Source organism: Ictidomys tridecemlineatus, chromosome 2 (genome assembly GCF_052094955.1).
Source record: "Ictidomys tridecemlineatus isolate mIctTri1 chromosome 2, mIctTri1.hap1, whole genome shotgun sequence".
Taxonomy (NCBI): domain Eukaryota; kingdom Metazoa; phylum Chordata; class Mammalia; order Rodentia; family Sciuridae; genus Ictidomys; species Ictidomys tridecemlineatus.
Window position 1 is genome coordinate 124,934,823 of NC_135478.1, and position 24,745 is coordinate 124,959,567.

Consider the following 24,745-nt stretch of genomic DNA (forward strand, 5'->3'; position numbering starts at 1 on the left):
AGTTTGCTAGTCCAAGTATCAGTTTGTTGTCAGTGGCCTGTAAGCATCTCAAATATGCCATATTGTGTCAGTGTTCTGAGTCTGGTGAATCAGAATTTAGAGTCTCCTAAAAAGCCAGAGAGATCAGACCTCTGGCCATTTGGTCCAATCTGTTCTATTATTTTCTAGGGAAAGCTGGGATATTTTGCTTTCTACTTCTGCCCTGAATCAAGAGTAAGGCTGTGGTTCTTTGTTCCCCATGGCCCAAAGACTGTGTCAGGTCCCATAAAGACTCTAAGACAGAGTAGACAAGAGCTGGTGCTTTAGAAACCCCCAGCAAAATCAGAACTTTTGACAGATTGTCTAAGACCTTCCTTCTCTTTTCAAGGAGAAGCTGGGAGGTGGGTATTTCCTCCCAACCACACACAACTATATATACAACATTGTGTATATATACCTGTGTGTATATATACCAATATATGCTAGGAATAGTGAATATGGCAAGAAGGTATCTAGGCATTTCCTACTGGCTGTAATGTGGGAGATTGAACAAGTACAATCTTCTCAATTGGTTTCTGAGTTTCTTACAAATGGAGTTGATCTGTATATTGTTATGGAATTATTGTGTCCACAAGGTTAAGTAGGACTTAGAGTTTACAGTTCTATTCTTTTTCTGATATGCAAACCCTCATCAGTAGATTTGGGTTGTGGCTGTGGCTTAGTGGTAGAGTGCTTGCCTAGAGTGTTTGAGGCACAGGGTTCAATTCTCAACATCACATAAAAAATAAAGATTCTGTGCTCATCTACAGCTAAAAATATATATTTTAAAAAATCTCATCAATAAATTTTAAGCTCTGCCGCAGTCTGGCTGGGCACAAAATAACTGAGCTACCACAAAGCCTTGTAGATTCAAACAGCAACTCTTTATTCCCGATCTCTCACGGACACTACCCACACTTCCCGTGAACACCCTGCCTCCATCCAGCTCCGCGCACCAATTCTCTCAGAACCCAGGCGAGAACTCAACGGGAACTCCAAAGGAGTGGGCGCCTGAGGCAGCAGGATACACCATAATCCCAGCAGGATCTTCCCTAATCCTGGAGCCGCCCTATTCCCAGCAGGATCCACCCTAAACCCTAAACCTGGAGCCACCCTAATCCCTAAGCAGGGTCACTTTTTAACCCAAAATGCCATGCATCATTCCTACTTGGATATGGCTCTCAGCATTTCCCCCCTTCTGTTTAATTAAACAACAAGCAATGTGGCTTAGGGACCATGCCTGTTAGGTTGTCCAATACAACATATGGTCCTTACCTGTAATTGGATGAGCTGACTTCTAGGCTTCAGCCTCCTGTCTTAGGTTGGTACCACTGCAATTGGATCATACTCGTCACTGACTACCGGTCCAGCATACAGCCATATTTGTGGATAGGCCTTTGTACCAGTGGGGGGGTGAGGTTCTTTGCCTCACCTCTGATGGCCCCCAAATTTTAGACCATCACTAGCAGAAGGGAGGAGGATACAGAAATGCCCCGACACCAAGCCAATTGATGGCTCCTTTGGAAAAATTGTACCACCAGTGACACCATCAGCAAAGATACTTCAGCATTACCACAATTCGCTGCACCAACAGATAGTTCACAATGCATACAAGTGATACATAGTCCAGGCAAGTTCTACAAGCATTTCAAAGCAGAGGAGTCTATCAATATATCCATTTCCTCCCAAAGTAAATCAACTCCTTGATTAAGCTCCATAAACATAAAGGATGGATCTGTTTTTACTCACTATTATATTTCCCCACAAATGAACTAAATGATTGTTCCACAGCAGATGCTCAATGAATTAATAAATAAATCAAGTAAGATATTTACGACACCCACTCATAATTACACTACTCAGACATGAGTACTGTTGATCAATATTTTCCTACAGTATTTTATGATGTGTATCATAAGTTGAGAGAACTATACGATAAATCTTCTTTGCAGGCCAAGACCATTTCTTTTTGGCAGTGATGTAGCTTTGAATGTGTGGGCTCTGGAAGTCATAAATGGGAGAGCATGGAACACCAAAACTTTGCTGTTCTTTATTAACACTAATTTTGGAAGTTACACATTTAATACTGAAATGCTCATTACAAAAAAATGAGGAAGCTCATATTTTAATGTACCAAATGAAAAATAAAATGTAGGAATAAAAAAGTCACTATTTTCTTCCTTTTAAATTTTTTTTATTGGTGCATAGTAATTATATAAAATAATGGGTTTTATTGTCACATATTTGGACATGCATATAACAGAATTTGATCAATGTAACTCCTGAGCATCTCCCCTTGTACAACTGTCCTCCCTTTAACTACTCTAATGGTCTCCCTTCAATTTTCATAAGATCCCTATCTTCTCCCATTTTTCTAATTTCCACATGTGAGTGAAAACCTACAGCACTTGTCTCTCTGAATATTGCTTATTTCAGTGACCATAATTCTCTCCAGTTCCATTCATTTTCCTGAAAATGACAGAATTGCTTTCTTATTTATGATTGAATAAAACTCTGTTCTATGGGTTGGCTGTTTTAGTCAGGTTTTTCTTTTTCTTTTCTTTTTTATTTGTTCTAATTTTATATGACAATAGAATGCATTTTGAAACATTGTACACAAATAGAGCACAGTGTCTCATTCTTCTGGCAGTATATGGGGCAGAGTCACACAAATCCTGTACACGTATGTAGGATAATAATGTTCCTCTCATTCCGCTATTCTTTCCATCCCCAACCCCTTCCACTCTCCCCACTCCCCTCTGCCCAATCCACAGTTTCTTCATTCTTCCCTCTTCCACCTATTAAGGATCAGCATCTGCTTATTACAGAAAATATTTGGCCTCTTGGTTTTTGGATTTAGCTTATGTTGTTTAGCATGATATTGTCCTGCTTCATCTATTTACTGGCAACTGCCATAATTTCATTCTTCTTTAATGTTGAGTAATATTCCATTGTGTGTGTGTGTGTGTGTGTATATATATATATATATATATATATATATATATATATATATATATATATATATAAAACACAGTTTCTTTGTTCATCTTTTGAAGGGCATCTAGGTTGGTTCCATAGTTTTGCTATTGTGAATTGAGCTTCTATAACCATTAATGTGACTGCATCACTGTAGTGTGCTGATCTTGAGTCCTTTGGGTATAAAACCAGGAGTGGAATAGCTGGTTCAAATGATGGTTCCATTCCAAGTTTTGCAGGGAATCTCCACACCACTTTCCACAATGGTTGCACCAATTTGCAGTCCTACCAGCAATATATGAGTGTACCTTTTCCCTCATATCCTCGTCAACACTTACTATTGTTTGTATTGTTGATAATTGCCATTCTGATTGGAGTGAGATGAAATATTAAAGTAGTTTTGTTTTTCTCTTCTCTAATTGCTAGAGATGTTGAACATCTTTCATGTATCTGTTGATATACATGCATTTCTTCTTCTGTGAAATGTCTGTTCAGTTCCATAGCCCATTTATTAATTGGGTTATTTGGTTTTTGGTGTTAAGTAGTTTGGGTGTCAAGTTTTTTGATTTCTTTATATATCCTGGAGTGCCCTATCTGAGGCGTGTGTGTTAAAAATTTTCTCCCATTCTATAGGTCCTCTCTTCATGTTACTCTTTCCTTTGCTGAGAAAATTTTTAATTTGAATCAATCCCGTTTATTGATTCTTGATTTTACTTCTTGTGCTTTAGGAGTCTTATTGAGGAAGTAACCTCCTAGGCCAGCATGATAAAGATTTGGACCTACTTTTTTTCTATTAAGTTCAGGGTGTCTGTTCTAGTGCCTAAGTCCTTGATTCACTTTGAGTTGTGTTTCATGCATAGTGAGAGATAGAGGTTTAATTTCATCTTGCTACATATGGATTTCTAGTTTCCCAGCACCATTTGTGAATGTGCTATTTTTGGTGTCTTTGTCTAGTATTTTAATCAGGGAATTAATTCCCAAACCATAACATTGGCTGTTGTGAATTGTACTGCAATAAACACGGGGATGTACCTATTTCTAAAGTTTGCTGACATTAATTATTTTGAACAGAAACAAATGAGTGGTATGGCTGAATCATGTAGTAGTTCCATTTTTAGTTTTTTGAGGGACCTTCATACTGATTTCTGTACTAGTTATAATAATTTACCTTCCCACTAGCACCATGCAAGAGTTCCCATTGAAAACAAATCTTTATTTTCTCCCTTTAAAAAAGTTGGGTGGATAACCTCAAAGGTATGAAAAACGGAGCAGTACACTAGCATTCACAGAGTAAGATCGTGAGGCAAGGGAGATGTGATTAGGGGTAGGATTCCAAGACATCTTTGAAATTTGAAGGAAGTAAAGGACTGAGAAAGGATGCCTTTAGAACTCTTGGGTGGAAAATTTCTTACCATGATATCTATTTCTTAGAACTTTTCAACTTTCAGCCCCCGCATTTTCAAATTAAACTACTAAACTGTGGTATGATCACAAGTTTTTGTCAAAAACTTACCGCAGTCAATATTGTAAATTCAACTCAAGAACACATATCATTTTGGATGTATTTCATCATTCAAAATTGATCACTCCTTATTACTCTTGATATTATAATTTTACATAATTATACATGTATTAAATATTAATGACTAAATAGTATTATACTTATGTCAAATAATTTCTTACTTGTGGGTATTAATGTTGTTTAGAGTCTTATCATGAAAAAACAGTGTAATGAAAAATTATCTTAAGTCTTTATATATTTTGCTCATAATCAGAGATTAAATAGTTTCGGAAGGGTACAAACATCTATAGTGATCTGAGGATACTGCCCTCACAAATGTTGCACTACATTTCAATAGTATTTCTGACATATGAGAAAGTCTATGTCTACTAATATCTTTTCATCACTTTTTGATAAAATATCTTCAATATTTTTGTAATTTAAAGGGAAATCGTAATTTTTCTTAGGCTAAATTTTGTATATTTGACTACCATTTATATTAAATGTTTTCAGTAATTGTAATTATGATTTTTCTTTTTAGATGCATTATATAGTATGAAATAATTAACATTATAGTTAATTGTTAATTATGAAAGGCATTACCAAATAAACCTATAGTTTAAATTTTCTTATGTTTTCAATTGTATTCTTTCTTATTATTCACATTGGAAAATTTATTTTATTTGCCTTTTATTTGGCTTGGGCAATTTTGCCATTGTTTTTCCTTGTAGAACTAATTATGTCTAGTATAACCAGGGGCTGAAGAGTCTAAAAACAAATTAAATGAGTCTGTCTATACCTGTAGCAAGAAACTAGGGGAAATGATGAAAATATGCCCAACAAGATGCACGTGAGAATGTGGGCAAAATGACTGTTCAAAAGCCCTAAAATGACAACACACCTGGACATCTCAAGAATCATTTGATAACTTTCTTTTGTAGGATGATCAAATGAAGAGGAGATTATTAAAAACAAATAACCCTGGGTGTTCCAGCAGTGGAATGCCAACTGTTCATTAATTTAAAATATTGTGATAAAAGGAAATATTTCACTCATAAGAGGGAATCAGTTTAACAAAGAAAAATTTACTACATTTGGTATAATTCAAGCTACAGCCCTTATCTTCACCTGCCATTTTCATTCATTGCATGTCAACCTATAAATCATATCTATTTAATTCGCTTTTTGAAAAATTGATGCTGATAACAATCTGAATTTGTTCATTTCACATTTTGTTTACCCATTCGTCATCTGTCTATGGACACTTGGGATGCTTTCTTCTTTTGATTACAATAAATAAAACAGCTATGAACAAGGGATTAAGAATATAAATATTTTAATGAAAATGTTTGTAATATGCAATTTGGACATGTTAATCTTATTTTTTGTAAAGGTAATTCATGAGTATATTTTTTTTACTTTTCACTGATACATAAAATTATATATATTTATAGGATTACATTTTCATCTAAGAAGATTTAAATAAGGTAGCCTATGAAGAGCAAAACACAAAAGTTTTCATTTATTCTCTCAACCCATACTTGTCCTCTACCAAAGCTCCTTGCAATGGTACCTACTTTCCTTTTCAATGTATTTATATACGTTTACAGATTTTGTAAAAAAAAATTTGTGAAAGATGACCCTGCACATGTCATTTCATAGGTGTGTTTATTCATTTTCAGTATTTGTTTGTTTATTTATTTATTCATTTATTTATTTATTTATTTATTTATTTATTTTGTATCCAGGGATTGAACCCAGGGGTGCTTAACCACTGATCCATATCCCCAGACCTTTTTGTATTTTATTTAGAGAGAGGGTCTTACTGAGTTGCTTAGCACATCACTTTTGCTGAGGTTGGCTTTAAACTCATGATTCTCCTGCCTCAGCCTCCTCAGCCACTGGGATAACAGCCATGTGTCACCAACCTGGGCCCTCATTCCATATTTTTTGACTTTTATTTTGTAATGTCTTAGAGATCTTCTCAATCTAATTTTTCTTTCTGTATCTAAAAAAAATGCTTCTCTTTCATAATTTATTGGCTATTCATGTGTATATACATTTACACACGTAGACTATTCCTGGAATTAGAATTCCTAGGCTCAAAGAACTTTTATAAATATCAAATTTCCTTCTCTGTGGTTTTATTTATTTATTTATTTTAATTTTTTGGCAATTGTGTTATTTATCTCTAGAAACTTGGGGAAACTATTGAAAAATAGTGATTTATAATAAGTCTTCTGTTCTAATATTTATTCTCCTTGGCAAGAATGTTGTAAACCATTATCACCTTAATGGATTAATTGTAACAACACTAGTTTATTTTTTAATCTATGCATTTGAGCTAGGACATGGGAAATATTACCCTTATTTAGCATCTGTGGAACAAACAGGAGAGCATTTAAAGTCAAAGTATGAAAATACTGTTGGAAAATGTGTTACAATTAACAGACTATGTTGCAGTGGAGATATCAGGCCAACAAGTGAATGATGTTAATATCACATGTAATAATCATATTGATCTCATACAGTAATCCTTAAAATGGGAGCACTGAGCAGGGGGCAGTGGCACACTCCTGCAAATCTCAGCAGCTTGAGAGGCTGTGACAAGGAGGATCACAAGTTCAAAGCCAGCCTGAGCAATTCAGCAAGGCTCTAAACTGAGTTCAATCCCTGGTACAAAAAATAAGAAGAGATAGGTAGATAGAGAGAGAGAGAGAGAGAGAGAGAGAGAGAGAGAGAGAGAGAGAGCAAGAGAGAGAGACTGGATCTTTGTTTCTGTGACAATCTTCTGCAAAAACCATAAACCTATTATATTCAGAGAAGCCCAATATGAAACTCATTTTACATAATCTGTTACCAGTGCTCTTCAAAAGTGCTGAGATAATACAAGACAAGAAAAGACTGAAAGGCACTAAGGGATCACTGGTATGGATCTTTATAAAACTTGGTGAAATATTATAAAATTTGCAGTTTATGTTAAATTCTTAGTTATCATAAACATATCATGGTTTTTTCCTGTGTTTTTATTTTTACAAATATCATTCACAAGAATAATCGTGGACATATATCAATTATTTTTTTCACATTTTCTCTTTATTTTTTAGTTAATTTTTCTAAACAGCCAGATAAATAAATCTAATTCATTTTAAATAATCAAAACCCTCATGTTCAGGCTCACACACTAGCTTGCTTTTAATCATGTCTATCTTTTGGAAGCAGAAAAGAAGAGGTAGAATAAAAATCAGGTAGATGAACATCTATCAAATGTATTTTTTAATTTGTTTTAATTAGTTAAACATGACAGTAGAATACATTTTGACACATGAGACATAAATGGAGTGAGTATTTAGTCTCACTGTTCTGATTATATATGATGTGGAACTACACTGGTGTGTAATCATAAATGCACATAGAATAATAATGTCCAATTCATCTATCATCTTTTCTACCCCACCCAGCCCCCTACTCTTGCTTCACTCTATTCTGTCTAATCCAAAGTACCTGTATTCATTCTCCCATTGTCAATTAGCATCTGCATATCAGCAAAAGCATTCTGATTGGTTCTTTGGTAGGCTTTTGACTGGCATTTTCTATTTCATTGTTTGAAAATTGATCTGTTTAAATGATGTGTGTCCTCCTGATTCAGTTTGGGTAGGTCTTATGTCGCTAGAAATTTTTCAATGTCTTCAAGATTTTCTATTTTGTTGGAATATAAATTTTCAAAATAGCTTCTAATTATCTTCTGTATTTCAGTAGTGTCCATCATGATATTTCCTTTCATCACAAATTTTATTAATTTTTCTTTTAACTAGCCTGGCTAAGGGTTTACTAATTTTATCTATTTATTCAAAGAACAAACTTTATGTTTTGTCAATTTTTTGAATTGTTTCTTTTGTTCAAATTTCATTGATTTCAGCTCTGATTTTATATATTTCCTGTCTTCTACTGCTTTTGGTGTTGATTTGTTCTTTTTCTAGGACTGTGAGATGCAGTGTTAGGTCATTTATTTAATGAATGAGCTCAATGCAATAAACTTTCCTCTTAGCACTGCCTTCATATTGTCATAGAGATTTTGATATTTTTACCACTGTTCTCATTTACCTCTAAGTATTTTTTTTTCATTTCATGCCTGATTTCTTCTGCTATACATTTGTCCTTAAATAGTGTATTCTTTAGTCTTCAGGTGTTACTGTAGCTTCTATTTTTTTATTGATTTCTAATCTCATTTCATTATTATCTGATAGACTGTAGGTTATATCTCTATTTTTTTTTGTATTTTCTAAGAGTTGCTTTGTGGCATAATATATGGTCTATTTTAGAGAAGGATCCATGTGCTGATGAGAAGAAACTGTATTTGGTCATTGATGGATGAAATATACTCTATATGTCTGTAAAGTCTAAATTATTGATTATACTATTTAGTTCTATAGTTTCTTTCTTTAGTTTTTGTTTGAAGGATCTATCCAGAGGTAAGAGAGGTGTGTTAAATTTATCCACTATTATTGTGTTGTGGTCAATTTGATTCTTGAAATTGAGTAGGGTTTGTGTGATGTATATAGATGCTCTATTGTTTAGGGCATAAATATTTATAATTATGTTTTTTTGATGAGTATTTCCTTTTAAAAGTATGAAATGTTCTTCTTTGTCCTTTCTGATTAATTTGCCTTGAAGTCCATTTTATTTGATTTGAAGAGAGAAACCCAAGCTTATTCACATGATCCCGTGTGTGTGATGTTTTCCCATCCTTTAGCCTTTAGACTGTGGATGTATGTGCCTATGAGTTTAGTCGCTTGGAGATAGCATATTGTTGGTCCTAATTCAATCTGCCAGTCTATGTCTTCTGATTGATGAGCATAGGCCATTTACTTTCAAGGTTATTATTGAGCTATGACTTGTGTTCCCAGACATTTTGGTTTATCTCTGGTTTTTAATTTAAATCATTTTATCCTTTGATTAACTATTTCTTAAGTGTAGTTCCTCCCTTTACTGTTTTTCACATTTTTTAAATTTCATCTTCATAGAATATTTTGTTGAGAATATTCTGTATTGCAATTTTTTAGTTGAGAATTCTTTCAACATTTATTTTTCATGGAAGGGTCTTACTTCATTTTCATACCTGAAATTTAATTTTGCTGGATATAGAATTCTTGGTTGGTATCATTTTATTTCAGAGCTTGATAAATATTGTACCTTCTAGCTTTGAGGATCTAGGTTGAGAAATAAGCTGATATCTGAATTGGTTTTCCCTTATACATAATCTGATATTTTTCTTGAGTCTTCAAAATTTTATCCTTGTTCTGTATATCAGTAATTCTTATTACAATGCGTCTTGATGTGGGTCTGTTTTAATTTTGTACATTTGGGTTCCTCTAAGACTCTTGCATGTTTTCCCATTTCATTCTTAGGTTTGGGAAATTTCTAGGTATTATTTCATTGAATGTATTGTGCAATCATTTGGTTTGTATCTCCATGAATTCATTTATCCTGATAAATCTTAAATTTGTTCCTTTCATGTTATCCCCAAATTCTTGGAAATTCTGATCATATTTTCTTACCATCTTCTCTGAATGGTCAACTTTATTTTTAAGATTATATATTTTGTCTTTAATGTTTGAGATGCTGTCTTCCAAGTGGTCTAGTTCATAGGTGATGCTTTCTATTGAAATTTATTTTTTATTGATTCCTTCATTTCAAGAATTTCTGTTTGATTTCTTTTCAAAATCTGTCTTTATTGAAGTGATCTTTCACCATCAGAGATTTGTCTTATATTTCTTTCCTTACATCATCCTTTATGTCCTGAATCAGTTTAACTAAGTACATTCTAAACTCTTTCTCTGTCATTTCTTCTACTAGGTTGTCAATGAATTCTGTTATTAGACCATCTTGGTTTGTTTGGGATGATATGTTCCCTTATATTTTTATGTTGTTTGTGTGTCTTCTCATCTATCAATGTGGACCCTATAGACTTAGTATCCATGAAGGATTCCAGTACTTCACCTTTAAGGAGGAGATCAATACTAATAGCACCCAATGTAAACAATATACATCCTTAAAGCAAATAGCTCCTATTAAAACATCTACAGTTTTATCACAATACACATATATGTCTACAATATAAGCAATAAGTTTGCAATAGAGTTTACAATTTAAAATGGCAGACAAAGAGAGAACAGAAGTGGTGCAGGATATGATGTTTATGAAGAAGGAGAAGATAAGATAGAAGGAAAAAATCATAGGAATAGTGAAAAAGGAATTAATAGAGGTTGGCTGTTAACAGGAGGAAAGAAAGAAAGAGAATCCAGAAAAACAGATGTGAGGGGAAAAGTATATATAATGTAAACATTTTTAAAAAATTAAAAATAGAAAGAAAAAGTTAAAATTAAGGAATACATCACAAAACTGTTATATATTATTCATATATCCCAGTACACAATAAACTGATGCATGAAAAATACTTGGATTTGCCTGTAATCCCAGTGGCTTGAGACACTGAGGCAGGGATATCACAAGTTCAAAGCCAGCCTCAGCAAAAGTGATGTGCTAAGAAACTCAGTGAGACCCTGTCTTCTATAGACAAAATACAAAAAGGGATGGGGATGTATCTCAGTCGCTAAGTACCCCTGAGTTCAATCCCTGGTACCCTTCACCCCAAAAAAAGAAAAAGAAAAGAAAAATACTTTGTTTAAGTATTGGTAGAAATGTGAGAGAAAAAAAGAAAAAGAAAAGAAGCAAAATCTCAATGAAAAATTGAATTGTTTCTGTTGGTGTTCAAAAGCTTCTCAAATTCCCTTCTCAACAGGTAGGTGGGTTATCTGGAATATGATGCTAGCTCCAACCTCAGGATGAGTGGGGTTGTTAGGGTGAGAGGGTTGGTCCTAGAGGTGGAACTCCTGGAGGCAGGGTTTGGCTTAGGTATGATCCAGTATCATCATTTGTTGCCATTTGATCTGGAGATTTTAAGTCAGTTCATGTCCAAGGACCAGCAAATGCCAGTTCATGCTGGAAGACTGCACTCCAGGAATGTCCTTTGGATTCCACTCAGGTAATGTAGGAACCTGTTCTAAGTCCAGTATTTTGCCTACAGACCCCATGATTCCAGATCTCTGATTCAGACTCCCAACTCAATCTCTCCCACCTCTGCTCTTTTGAAATCCCCATAAGGTACTTTTCTACCAACCAGTCCTACAAGCAGACAGAGTAAAAGGGGAAAATGGAGACAGGTAGGCTTCCTCAAACAGTATAAACCTCCTCCACATTTAATTTTTTCTCCTGGCCACTTATGCACACTATTTTTCACTTAGCTCAGGTTTTGCTGCCTTGTCTTCCAAGCCAGACTTTGGTATGCCAGTAATTGGCTCTCCTGTCTGCCCCCATGCTGCAGCTGCAAAATGATTCATTCCTCTGTCCTACATGCACACCATTGGGGAGACGGAGACTTCTTTCCCATACACGGACACTGTGTACCACAACTTAGTTTTTTGGTGCTATGACTCTGATCTCTAAGCTCTCCAAACTCTGACATAGATCAGTCTTTTGGGAATGGGAATTTCATTAATTCCTTCACCGCTTTACTGTGTTCACAGAGGGATTATTTTGGGTTGTGTATCTCGCTGCTGCCATGGCTATGGGGCTAGGGATCTTTCCCTCTTATTTTGTTATAAAAGATCTCCTGAGTTCCTGATCTCTTTCAGTATCCAGTATTAAGTTCCTATAAAGATGCCCTAATTCTTGATCATTCACTCACCTTGCTAAAAAGCTGCGTGTCTGCTTTTCTTGGTTCATGCCACAGAGCCATCTTTTGAGCTCTTGATCTATCAAATGAGTTGATACACTAACAACTCCAAATTCAAATAATAAACAACAAAAGAAAGCTAATTAAAACTAAATATATGCTACTATATTTTCATTGCAAATATTTTAAATGCAACAAGGATTATTGAAAACGTCTAAGGCCCAGTAGGAGATAGTGTCTACAAAAAGGTTCAGTTTTGCCCTAAAATACTCGATCATATAGAAATAAACTACATTAATATTTTAATTCTATTACATACTGTATTACATAAAAGTAATTTTTCATACATTATCTATTTCAATTCTTATAACAACATTCTTAATAAATTTCAATTTTGTTATAAATTTTACAAAGAAAAACTTGAGACTTAGATAACTACACAGTGACTCAGAGAAACATAATTATTGTAAAAGCACAAATCCATATATTTGAATTATTAATATACTTCTACCTCGTCTGTAGCACAGTTGCTTCCCCAAAGTGTTAAATTTATTTGTAATATTATTTTGAATTTAATTAACAAGATGATAATTAGTTCTTCCTCAATAATTAAAACATAAAAAACATGAAACTCTTTGATGGGGCATATTCTAATAATGAAATGACTAATCAATTAAAGCCACCTTAAAAAGAGTTTTGTCTTCAATGATTATGACAAGATCCTTTGGGATCAGAATTCTCTGAAAGACATGGATTTAAAATTAAATAAGTCATTTTATGCAGATAATGAAATACTCTTCTGCTTCCCTCTTACTTCGATTAGTTTCTAACTGGTGATTCCAGGTGAAACAAAGCTAAACAGAATGTTGCTGGAAGTGCCAATTTTAGGAATAAGCTATAAGATAAATGTCTTATTTTCAATAAATTAAAAAAAGAAGAGAACTTCCCACCTGTACATTTTTGTTCGGCAAACATGAGGCCACGTGATATCTAAGTCATATCTAATGTACATCTCAACAGCCAAACTGGATCAACTGCATAGGATCTTTGATTGATTGGACATGGATTGCTTAAGAAAGCCAAAAAAATACATTTTGGCCAAATGAAATCCATTTAATGGTCATCAGACTAGACAGATGAGAAGAATGGGATTGCTAAGAGCTGTGAGGATAGCTGCAGACCAAGGTCCTCTTTCATATCTCAGAGAAAGTGTGCCATGTTGGTTTATCCACAAACATAAATAATGGCTATGTTGATTTGTTTCCAAAATTATGGTTGAAAAATATAAATCATTTTATTTACATGAAACCAATAAGTTATTTCACTGATTTGTTTAAACAGATCTTTGGGATATCCCTCTGTTTTATTGGGGGAAGAGTGTGATCACTTGTGTTTCATTTTGTAGCACTGGTAAGAAGATCTGCTTCAAGCTCATTAAGCTGCTATAACCTACCTCCATTACACAGGGAATTGGGCAAGGACCTGGGGCATTTCCTCTAGTCTGTGGATCATTCCTGATTGTGACAGTAATAGGTGGGAAAATAGGTAATGTTGTCTTCTCTCCCAAACTTACCCTGGTCTTTTTCATAGTAATTCCCCTTTGCTAGTATTAACAATGCATTCTATCATTGAGTTACTTTTAGATATACTCAAGATTTTTCCTTTTCCTTCAGATTTGAAGTTATTTTCACTTGGGAAGGAATCAGCACTTTTTTCAATTCTTTATTGGATAGAATTCAATAAAAATCATTTTCTTCACATTATATTATTATATTCTTCATATTTAATTTATTAAATGCAATTTTTTCTCTTTCCTTTGGTAATCACTAAGACCTATATTTTCTCACCCTGAGTAAAAAGATATTTTGTATATCTTTAAGAAAAGAATCTCCAAATTATTCAGTAAGATAGATAAATGTCTGATTTAAAAATAGAAAAAAAGATGCTAATCTAGATGAAGAAAGAAAAAATATGAATAGTTAAGAATTTAGAATTATTTCTCTTTTAAGTAAAATGGAATTGTAAATCAATTTAACAACTAGGACACAGTATCATTAAACATTAAAAATTATGAATGTTTATGAATTCATTAAACATTAAATAATATCTGTAAAAATAAACAAAAAAATACAAAGTATTTTCTAAGACAGCAGATCTTCAAATTAGTGTATTTACTATAGGCTATATATTTTAATTTTCTAAATTCTTATTATGATAATTAGTTATAAATAATTATATTCAAACATATAACTTTAGAAGATGTATACCTAGTCATTTTTTATTGCTATCCAGAAAAATTGTACTTCCTTTTTCTTTACTTTTGTCATTACAGTAAGCTAATAAACTTAACAAGTAGAATAAAAGAATTTGTAAGCAATTATTTTTATATCATCATGTAATTATTCCAGAAATCAAACTATAAAATATACTTTTTCCTTTTCGTTATATCTTTCTGTAATTACGCATATGTATTTAGTTTTTCAGAAGATTTACTATAGTGTAAATTACTTCTCTGCACACTTTGCTTATTTTTTCATTATTTCTAGTTCTATTTTTATTAATGTAAGATCAATATAATCAGCAAATTTTTAAATGATTTTTTAAAATTTATGACATGCATTTGTTTTAAAAGGATTTGCATTTATAGGTAAGCTCGTCCCAATTTTCAGAGGATTTATATACAAGGGGAGTTAAACAGAAAAGGTTACACTTTGCAGAACAGTGGAAAAGGAATGAATTCACTGAACAAGAATGCAGAATTCAGAGATAAAATGTTCATGCACACATTTAATGTATAGATCTATAAAACAATGCACTTTATAAATATATATGTGTGTGTATATACATGTATATGTATGTATATGTAATGGATATATAATAAGCATATGTATATCTGAATTCATATACCTGATAAAATTTAAAAATATAAATGTAAAATGCAAAACCAGGAAACATCACTCTATTGGCCAGGGATCAGAAAGGCTTCATGAGAAGGAAAGATTTGCTTCTTAAGGAAATGGTTATTTGGATAAGCAAAGATAGCTGGGGGTGCAGCTATCAGACAATAGACTGAATTAAGGCATAAAAGTGAGGCAGCAGAAGACTTGTACAGGTGAGCACTTGCTCTATAGAACAAGGGAGCAAGGAAGACCAGAACCTGTCCTGGGAGGCTCTCAATATGGGTGCCATGAAGACTTTGTGATAATAATTAAGGAGAAACACCAAAGAAATGAATAATCCTGCAATGTGAATAGCTTTCCTGCCAATGCTTGTCCCAATGCTGTGGTTCTACCTGGCTTGAGTTGTTCAGTCCTTTGGTGACCCTCTGTTTCTACAGTCACAATTCACAGAAGAGGAAGACAAAAACTAGAATTGTTACACTGATTGTGTAAGATCGAGTGTGTTATCTGTCATTTAAAAAAATTGGGGATGGAGCACCAGCATTCAAAGTAAAATTATTTCCCTTATTTCTCAGGATTTTCTGGAAATATTTGGTTCTTATTAAAAGTGCACACAGGGAAAATTTTAGTCAAGTTGCTATCTAGGTAGATGAAGTAAAAGCCCTTAAGTATTTATACAGCATTTTCAGAAATACTGTTTTCTGAAGAACTGAAATTCTTCCATTTATTCTTTCTTTTCACAAGGCTGGATCTTAAGAACAGGAAGCATACTGAAGATAAAGGAGGGATTATGGTACTATCTAGCCATCTTCCAGAGAGAAAATAATAAGGCCAGCTATCCTCTATTCCAATTCACTCTAATTATTTTTAGGAACAAATATTTTAATCAAATGTGTTTTCTGTTTCATCTTTTTTTATAACTGTCAAATCTCTGTTTATAATTTTCCTTCTTGATACAATGAAAAGAGAGATTAATCATTTCACTCTATATATCACAGTATCAATGAAGAGTTTAATCAAACCCTGGCATTAAGTGCCAATTTAAATTTTTTCTTCATTTTCTACCTTTCTAATGGAAATTAGGCACAATTATTAATGTGACCTGGTCATAATCTTCCCATCTATTTAAAAATGTCTAATAAAACTCTCATAAAATATATACCAACCACATGGGGAGAACAGAAAACAATGATCTAAGAATAATTACTTATCAATGGACTTTGATATGTTTGTATCTTAATATTCTTTGTGTCTTAATATTCTTTGTAAGCTTCTAGCTGACAATTTTTTTCAATTAGAGCAAATACTCAGAGTCCTTCCTAAATATTCAGAGTCCTTCCTATATTAGTAATATTTTTTGATAGAATTATTATCAAATTGCATTTCAATACTTTTTTCTCAAATTTATTTAACCCACGTCTGTTGAAAAGTAGAAATACTTAAAGCTCAGAAACTTCCTTTAATGCTGTTGGGAATGTTTAAATAAATTTTCTCATAAAATAAGCCCTGACATAGCAGCACACACTTGTAATCTCAGTGGCTTGGGAGACTGAGACAGGAGGATTGTGATTTTAAAGCCAGCCTTAACAAAAGTGAGGCACTAAGCAGCTCAGTGAGACCCTGTCTCTAAATAAAATACAAAATAGGGCTGGGGATTTGACTCAGTGGTTGAGTGCCCCTGAGTTCAATTTCTGGTACATACCTCGCCCCCCCCCCCATAAAAAGAGAGCCAGATAACCAGGCACAGTGGTACATGCCTGTAATCCCATATACTCTAGAGGCTGTGTGAGAAGGATTCCAAGTTTGAGGCCAGCCTGGGCAAATAAGTGAAACCATGTCCAAAAATAAAAAATACAAAGGACTGGGGTATAGTTCAGTAACAGAGTACCCTGGGCTTAATCCCCAGTACTGAATTTTAAACATTTTCTTAAAGACTAAAAATTAAGCTCAAATCATTACCACCATGCTCGACATCCCATTTGTAGATTCCGGTTCAGTCCTCCAAGGAATGTTGGTTATCCCTGAGAGGATTCAGAATTGTAAGCAATAAATTATCCAGAAAAGTTAGATGGGGATTCTGAAGCTTAATTAGAGGAGAAGAAACTTCAAAGTCTCTTTGGTGCTGCCTTAAAGTAGAACAGGTTCTCTACTTCAATATGTCAAAAAGTAAAATATGCAGATACTTTAAGATCATGTTTTTACTTTAAGGATTACAGGGATGCATGTACAATTCTCTTTAGAGGTTCCTCTTCTATTCCAAAGCCTATATTCTGTGTTAGACTGCCTAATATTGAAGGTTAAAGATGCTACTTCATAGCTGAGAAAGCTTAGCTGTTAATTTTATCCTCTCAAAGCCTCTATGCCCCATGAGAAAGTACTTATTTTGTATATTTTTGTGAGTATTGAGTTAGTATACCATGTACTTAGCAAAGTTATTTGCATTCAGTGTATTCACAAAACATATTACCTATTATGTTTATTATTATATTTCTATCCCAGTTAACAATATCTTCAGCTTACAACAGAAAAATCTATTTTGTTTCTATAATTAGAGAAAGGAAATCCAGACCTGGTTAGAAAACAGTGGTGTGTTCAGACTCAGGCACTTTCTCCCACATATCTCTATTCGTCTCAGGGTGTTAGAGACTTATCATCTGTGTGTTGAACTTGCTTCTTGGTATCCATAGTTATAGGAGTAAATTAATTTTAAAAAAAAGAATGCTTCTTATATAGGAAGGAATGAATTAGGGCAAAAGGCTTTCTTATCATGCATCTCTTTTACATGAGAGGTAAAATATTCCCAGGAGTCCCCAGAAATTTTCCCTCTACCACTCACTGGCTGAAAACGAAACCTATAGACACCAGGAGCTACGGAGAGTTTTAACAAACCTTTTTTTCTGGACTTTAAAAACTCTTTAGTCACTGTAGCAATAGGAAGAGAAAGGAAAAGTAAGTTAACATTGACAATTGTGTACTCACCTAACAATATTTATATTTGAATTCAATAAATGCCATCTTTTCTTCTAGAGTCCTTCATACTGTGACCTTATTTTCCCCGCTTTATTTCAGTTAATATGATGTTGTCAATGATTTTTCAAATGTCTTTTTTCTGAGTTTTGCAAATCTAGTAGAATTAGATGAAGTGGTTGCCACATGTTATGAGGACACAGAGTAAACTCATCTTTTAAGCAAGGCCAAATGCTGGTTGAATTTGTCAGCTGATTGCATGTCCAACAATATGTCCCTTTAGTGTGCAGAGGTGTCATTTTGAAGCAGAATGATCACATTATCTCCACCAGAGAATGGAACACTCATCTATAACTAAAAAAGAACCAATAGTTTAAAAAGTTAAAAGAAAAAAAAATGACATGTCAAAGATCTAGGAAGCAATCATCTCCATCTCTTGCCTTACTCATTGTTGAGTAAGAAGAGATCAATAATCCCACTGAACAAATGAGTATATAATAAAGCAAATTACACAAAAATAAATGATTATTTTTAGGATGTTTCAAAGTGTTCTTGGTGTTGGAAAGAAATATCTCATACATCTATTTGTTTTAAAACATTTAAAACCTAGTGGGGGGCTCAGTAAAACTTTTTAATGAAAGAATTTTGACCTCCAATTATTTTTGCTTCAGTGATTATAGAGTAAAAAAATAAAAAATTGCATTTTGAATGATCAGTTGCTGTAAATGTGTCAGTTTTGTGTATCTGTAAGTGGAAAATGTAAAATTTTGTTTTTCTAAACACAAATTTTCCTTGTAACCCTAAAGCAGAGTATTTTGTTTTTGTTTTTTAGGTCTATTTTTTTCTGGTAGACTTTTCCTTTAAGAGCAGCATGTAGTTGATGAGTTGATTGGAAAATTAGGAAAAATAAAAGACAAGAGTGATAATTCTGAGAGTAGCAACAATGAGAAAATGGGCATGCTGGTTTCCTAATCTGATCCTTTATTCTATTTCTTACACATAGAGAAAAAGGATAATAGTAAATTAAAGGGCTCATGACTAAAGTAGTATAACTTCAGGGGATTCTGGTAGAAAAGGGGAATCTGGGCATTGAAGGGGTCTCCTATTTCTGTGGAAACACTATGTTGCATAAACAATGTTCAAAGCCCAAAGGTGAGAACTGTGAGATCCCATATTTTGGAACCTTGCAAATTTGAATGTTTTTGAAAGAAATAAGATTTTTTTATTCCTTTATAAAATGCCTCTACCAAGTGGATTTAATGACATGGATTATCAGGAAAGTTACCATAACAAAAAAGAAAGAAAGAAAAGAAAAAAGGACAGGAATGGTAAGAGAAAATTTGGACACTTCCAGAAATGAATGTGGACACTTCGGTGTTGTGTTGTGGACTGACTTACATGGGTACATCATACTTTATCAACTGTGGATTAATGTTTATTTGCCTGTTAGAATTTTTCAAATACATAGGAAAAAAACAATATTCAATGTGTTATTTCTTATGTATTCACATTTTTTCAGAGATCTATTGATTTATATATTTTGATGTTACATTGTTTGACCTGCAAAGATATGCATAGACTTAATTTTGCTGCATCCTCATTGTGAAATACAACAATAGATTAAGACTCTAGAGTAAAAATTGTTCTATCCTTGAGAGGCTCACTAAGTTTCATCATTTCTCTTCATGTTAAGTCTTATGTATATAAAATAGGACGAGTACAAACTCCCTCATGAAAAACCAAATGAACAGATAGCACAATTCTTGTCATGTTTATATATAAAATATAATTTAGTAATTATTAGTATTTTTCTTATTATTGCTAATATTTCTTAACATGATAATATAAACATTATTACAAAATATGACCTAGAACTCTTTTCAATTTTTTTTCCATGAGACAGGTTAAAAACAATTGACATAAAGCCCACGTATTAGAGACCTGATTTGCCTTCTATTGACAGCCTTAATTGATGAGCCCATGTGACTCTATTGTATACAGAACATGTTCAAGGTGACTTTTTGCTCACAGGCTACATGAAATAATAATTTTATGATTATGAATAATGTTTGGCAGCCGTCTTTGTATTATGCAGATACCCATTCTCATTACCCAGAAAAAATAATACTCATTGACATACTCTACCCTCTTCTGTGCTGAAGGAGAAACATCTACTTATTAAGGAGCCATCTATAAAGCATTTCAGACTCAAACTTTCACAGAAGAGATGTTGAAATGGCAAAGTTACTTTGTTATTCAGACTCTGCAAAAACATGACATGAGACTTACTTTGGTGAACATTAACAACTCAACAATACATGCTTCAAATAAATAAAACATTAGTAAGCTGTGGATCACCATTGGAGACTAGCTCCATCTGATTGCACTTCTCATATGGCTTTTTGAAATGGGAAGAGCCAGTAATAGACTAAAGGAAAGCAAGAAAAAGAAGAAAAAGAACACAAGAAACAAACTAAAAGGGGAAAAAAAGCTTATGGGCTGATATGATGAAACATTCATTACTTTGTGGGAAAGCAGCCAAAGTGATTTATACTTCAGTACTCCATGCTGAAATCAAAGAGAATGGGATAGAAATGCCGATGCAAATCTGCAAGGAGAGATCTGTGAAATAGGGCACTGTAAAAGAATATTTTGATTGAGACATTTAATGGCAATTCAAACAGACTAATTATGAATTAAGGTACTAAAAATGCATGTGATTTCACTTCTGAGGCAACAGCTGAATTTTTATTTCTAGATGCAATATTTGGCTACTCATCATAGTATGATTGGGACAATATAACTTTATTGTGTAAGTGATTTTGTGCCAACAATGTGAAAACTGAATTTCAGAGCCTGCTTATATGCAAAATGAAACACATTCAATATATTGGTTAGATTCTCTTGGCTCTTTAACATTTAGAAGCAACTCACATGAAGACTAATATTTTTTTATGGTTTGCCAAAAATATTGTTATTAGAGAACATTATTCTCACAAAAGTAAACACTTTAATCTTGACTATAGGTACATAACACATTATGTGTAAATTAAGTTCCCTTTGTAGGTAAAGTTTAAGATACATTTGTGACAATATACCAAATCTAGAGCAATAATAGAAGCTAAAGTTATTGGAAATTTACATTTTTAATTTTCTTGATATGCATTTACATATAGTTTTCTTTAACATTAAATGTATGTACATATTAACATATTATTTGCATGTAGGTACATAGTTTATATCAGTGGAGTAGAAAATTCATGTATGTGCTAAATGTGTTATGATTTTGGCTGGGTTATGCAATTTTTTGTAAAAGCTAGAGGGACTGTTGACCAATAATTCATTTTCAAAAGCTCTCCTTAGCTTTCATGCATAAATAACTCTTGATTGTATTCCAGTTTTCTCTATTTTTCACTATGTTCTTATGAATTCATTGTATATTTTTACTTCTTATTTTTCTTCTTCCTGAGTTCAACTTGTATCCCTCTACATTAGAAAGATAAAATAAACCTTGGGTCAAGCAAGTATTCAAGCAAAATAAACAAAACAAAAGATTACTAAAAGTGGTTTAGAAAAATAATCTGAATATTTGTTTGCCATTGATTTAAAAATAGCTAACTTTAGTTTGAATAGTGAGGTCACTATTCAAAAGTTTTATGGCTTTTAATATCCTATCTTAATAGAAAGAAGATATAGGGTTCTAATAAGGGTGACTTTTAAAAAATCATACAATGATGTACTTATTTTTAAGATAATAAAATTTTATATCACTTATTTTTTGAATATTTGTAAACATGATTATTAAGTATCAAAAATGAAGGTAAATGTCTGATTTCATAAAAAATTTAAATTCATCTTTCACAGTGAATTGGGCACATTTTAGCATGTCTATTACATAGCTGACTCCAAACATCTTTCTATATCATGATCACACAGAAATACATTTAATTGTAATACATTATTCCCATAAACAATAAATTGCTTTATTTACGTATTTATAGCTTTTGAAACTTTCTAATTTGATAGTTTTTATAGAATTTTTGGAAAACAAAACCTACAGAAAGGAGTGAATGTTTTAATCTCCAATATTTGTCATGTAAGGAACATTATGTTACCAATTTTATTTTAAAGAAATTTTCTTATTTCTAAATATGATGAAACACTACTGAAAATCCATGGCTTTAAATTGCATGAAATAATTAGATATAATTGAAAGTCACTCCAATCAAACATGGGCTAATAATATATGAGCACCTTAAAATTGAAAGATGACCTTAGGTTAAAAAAAAAAAATCTCAGGGAGGAAAACAGGTTTGAAAAAGCAAGAGTATTTTTTATTCATTAACAAAGTGAAAGAAAGAGTGAAAAGTTATAGTCATATTGGGAACAACCAGTTCTGAGTATCTTAGGATTCCTTAACATGGATTAATTTTTTTTTCAACAATAATATCTTGTCTATCCTGTCTACCTGATAGGCTGTTATAAATCCTCAAGAATTTTCTGAATATTATATACTCCAAGATTAATACCTTTTTCCTGCTTGTATATCCTGCATCTTTTTTCAATTGTTCAGATAAATAATGTACCTTAGGAATGGTACTTCAGTTGCATTTTATTTCCTCACACTAATTTTTATGCAAGTTTGCTCACCTGATTAGATTTCACTTTGCAGTGAGCAAGAAGTATGACTCACTTATATGTAGTCTCTCTAGCACAGTATACAAATAAATTATTCATTAAATACTTATTAATTAGGGCTGGGGTTTTGGTCAGTGACAGAGCACTTGCCTCACACATGTGAGGCACTGGGTTTGATCCTCAACACCACACAAAAATAAACAAAGATATTGTGTCCATGTATAATATATATATATATATATATATATATATATATATAATAGTTATGAATTAATCTGACATTCATATTCTTCCTAGAAATTTTTGTACAGGTCCTCACTCCATAGGAGGGAACATTTTCACTGAACAAAATGACATTTTCTAGAACCCTCAGAAATGTGGCAATGTTACTAAATTCTGGTCAGTAAAATACAATGGAAATGTGCTTTGGCTTTGAGAAATTGTTTTAAACAAAAGGGGGTCCTTTATGTTTTCCTTCTAAGGCATATCTTAAATGTGTACTGATTATGTTACTTGTAATAACTGGAAACCCTGCTGCCATTATGTATCACAAAGAAAAAAAATCCTCTAAGGAAGGATGACGGAACTGGAAGGATTGTGAAAAGCTTTCTGGATGATTTTATGGGCCTACAATAACATTATGCCAGTGTATGTGCTGTATTGTGTTCCTATCAAAATTATATGGTGAAGTTCTTACTCCTGAAACTCAGAATATGCATGTGTTTGAAACTAAGGATTTTAAAGAGATGATTAAGATAAAATAAGCTCATTATAATATGCCCTGATCTAACATGACTGGTTTTCTTATAAGAATAGGAAATAAGAGATTCAAAGATGGTGGAATAATGCAGTGTTTCTCTTAGTTTGGCTGCTCAGAACTCAAACAGCAGGAATATCATGTCTCCCCAAGGCATAGAGTAAAAAATCCTGAGACTGGAGGGCAGTCTCTTCTAGCCAAACTATGCACTGCTTGACTCAGTGGAATATTAAAAAAAAAAAAATGGAGAAACCTCTCCCCTGGAGTTCATTGATCATCTGTGAGCCAGGATTCATCTTGGGTATGCAGCAAGGTAGAGCCTATGGAAACCAAAACCCAGACCTGTGAGTTTACAGGTAGGTCTGGGTGGGCTTGTCTGAGCCTAGCAATAATATGGAGAGTAGAAACTGGAAGCATTTCACAATGGGGAGAACACAGGTTAGAAAGGCTGGGGAAAGCTGGGCCTTCCTCAACTCAAAAAGTCTTGAAGCAGGAAGGGATGAAAGGGGTCTCTGTGACCCTCCCCAGTCCCACATCCACTGATTCCCAAATCCCGCCAGGTCCAGCATCAGCCTGACACCCAACAGAGAACTCCAGCTTCCCAATACCCAGTCTTCCAACCCCTTCCAGGCTCCAAATCCAGCCCAGCACTTGCAGCTATGCAGCTGACCTGTAGGTCTCAGTGCCTGGTTATGATCTGCCTGACATAGAACAGTTCTCCCGGACAGGAGCACAACTCCTAGGTCCCAGGCCTCAGGACCACTTGTTAGAGAAGTGCCTGAAGGAATTAGAAAGGGTGGAGGCAGGAGAGAAAGAGTTTGGAGACTAAATCAGAGACCTGAAATTGTAGGGTCCACAGGTGACATATAGGCCTAACCCTAACCCTAACCCCTACATCATATGAGTGGAACCCAAAAGAGTTCAGATGTAGTCTTCCAATGTGAACCAGTAATTTCTATACCCTGTCTCCAGAAGTTCTGCCTCTAGTACTAACTCTTCCACCCTAGAAATGTTTGTTATGGGCCAGGCTATATGGGCAATGACCAACCAGACTCCATTTTGCCCTGAGATTTCACATCACATATGAAATGCTTCTCCCAGGGAAAGCCCTACCTCTGTACTCATCAACAATTGTTTAGCATAGCATATTTGGCAACACAAAATGGCAATTCTTATACAATGTAAAAGTGTCCTCACTTTGTTTCTCATTTTTCTTGGATAATGTACCTGGTAGAAGATTGATTGTCCAGATG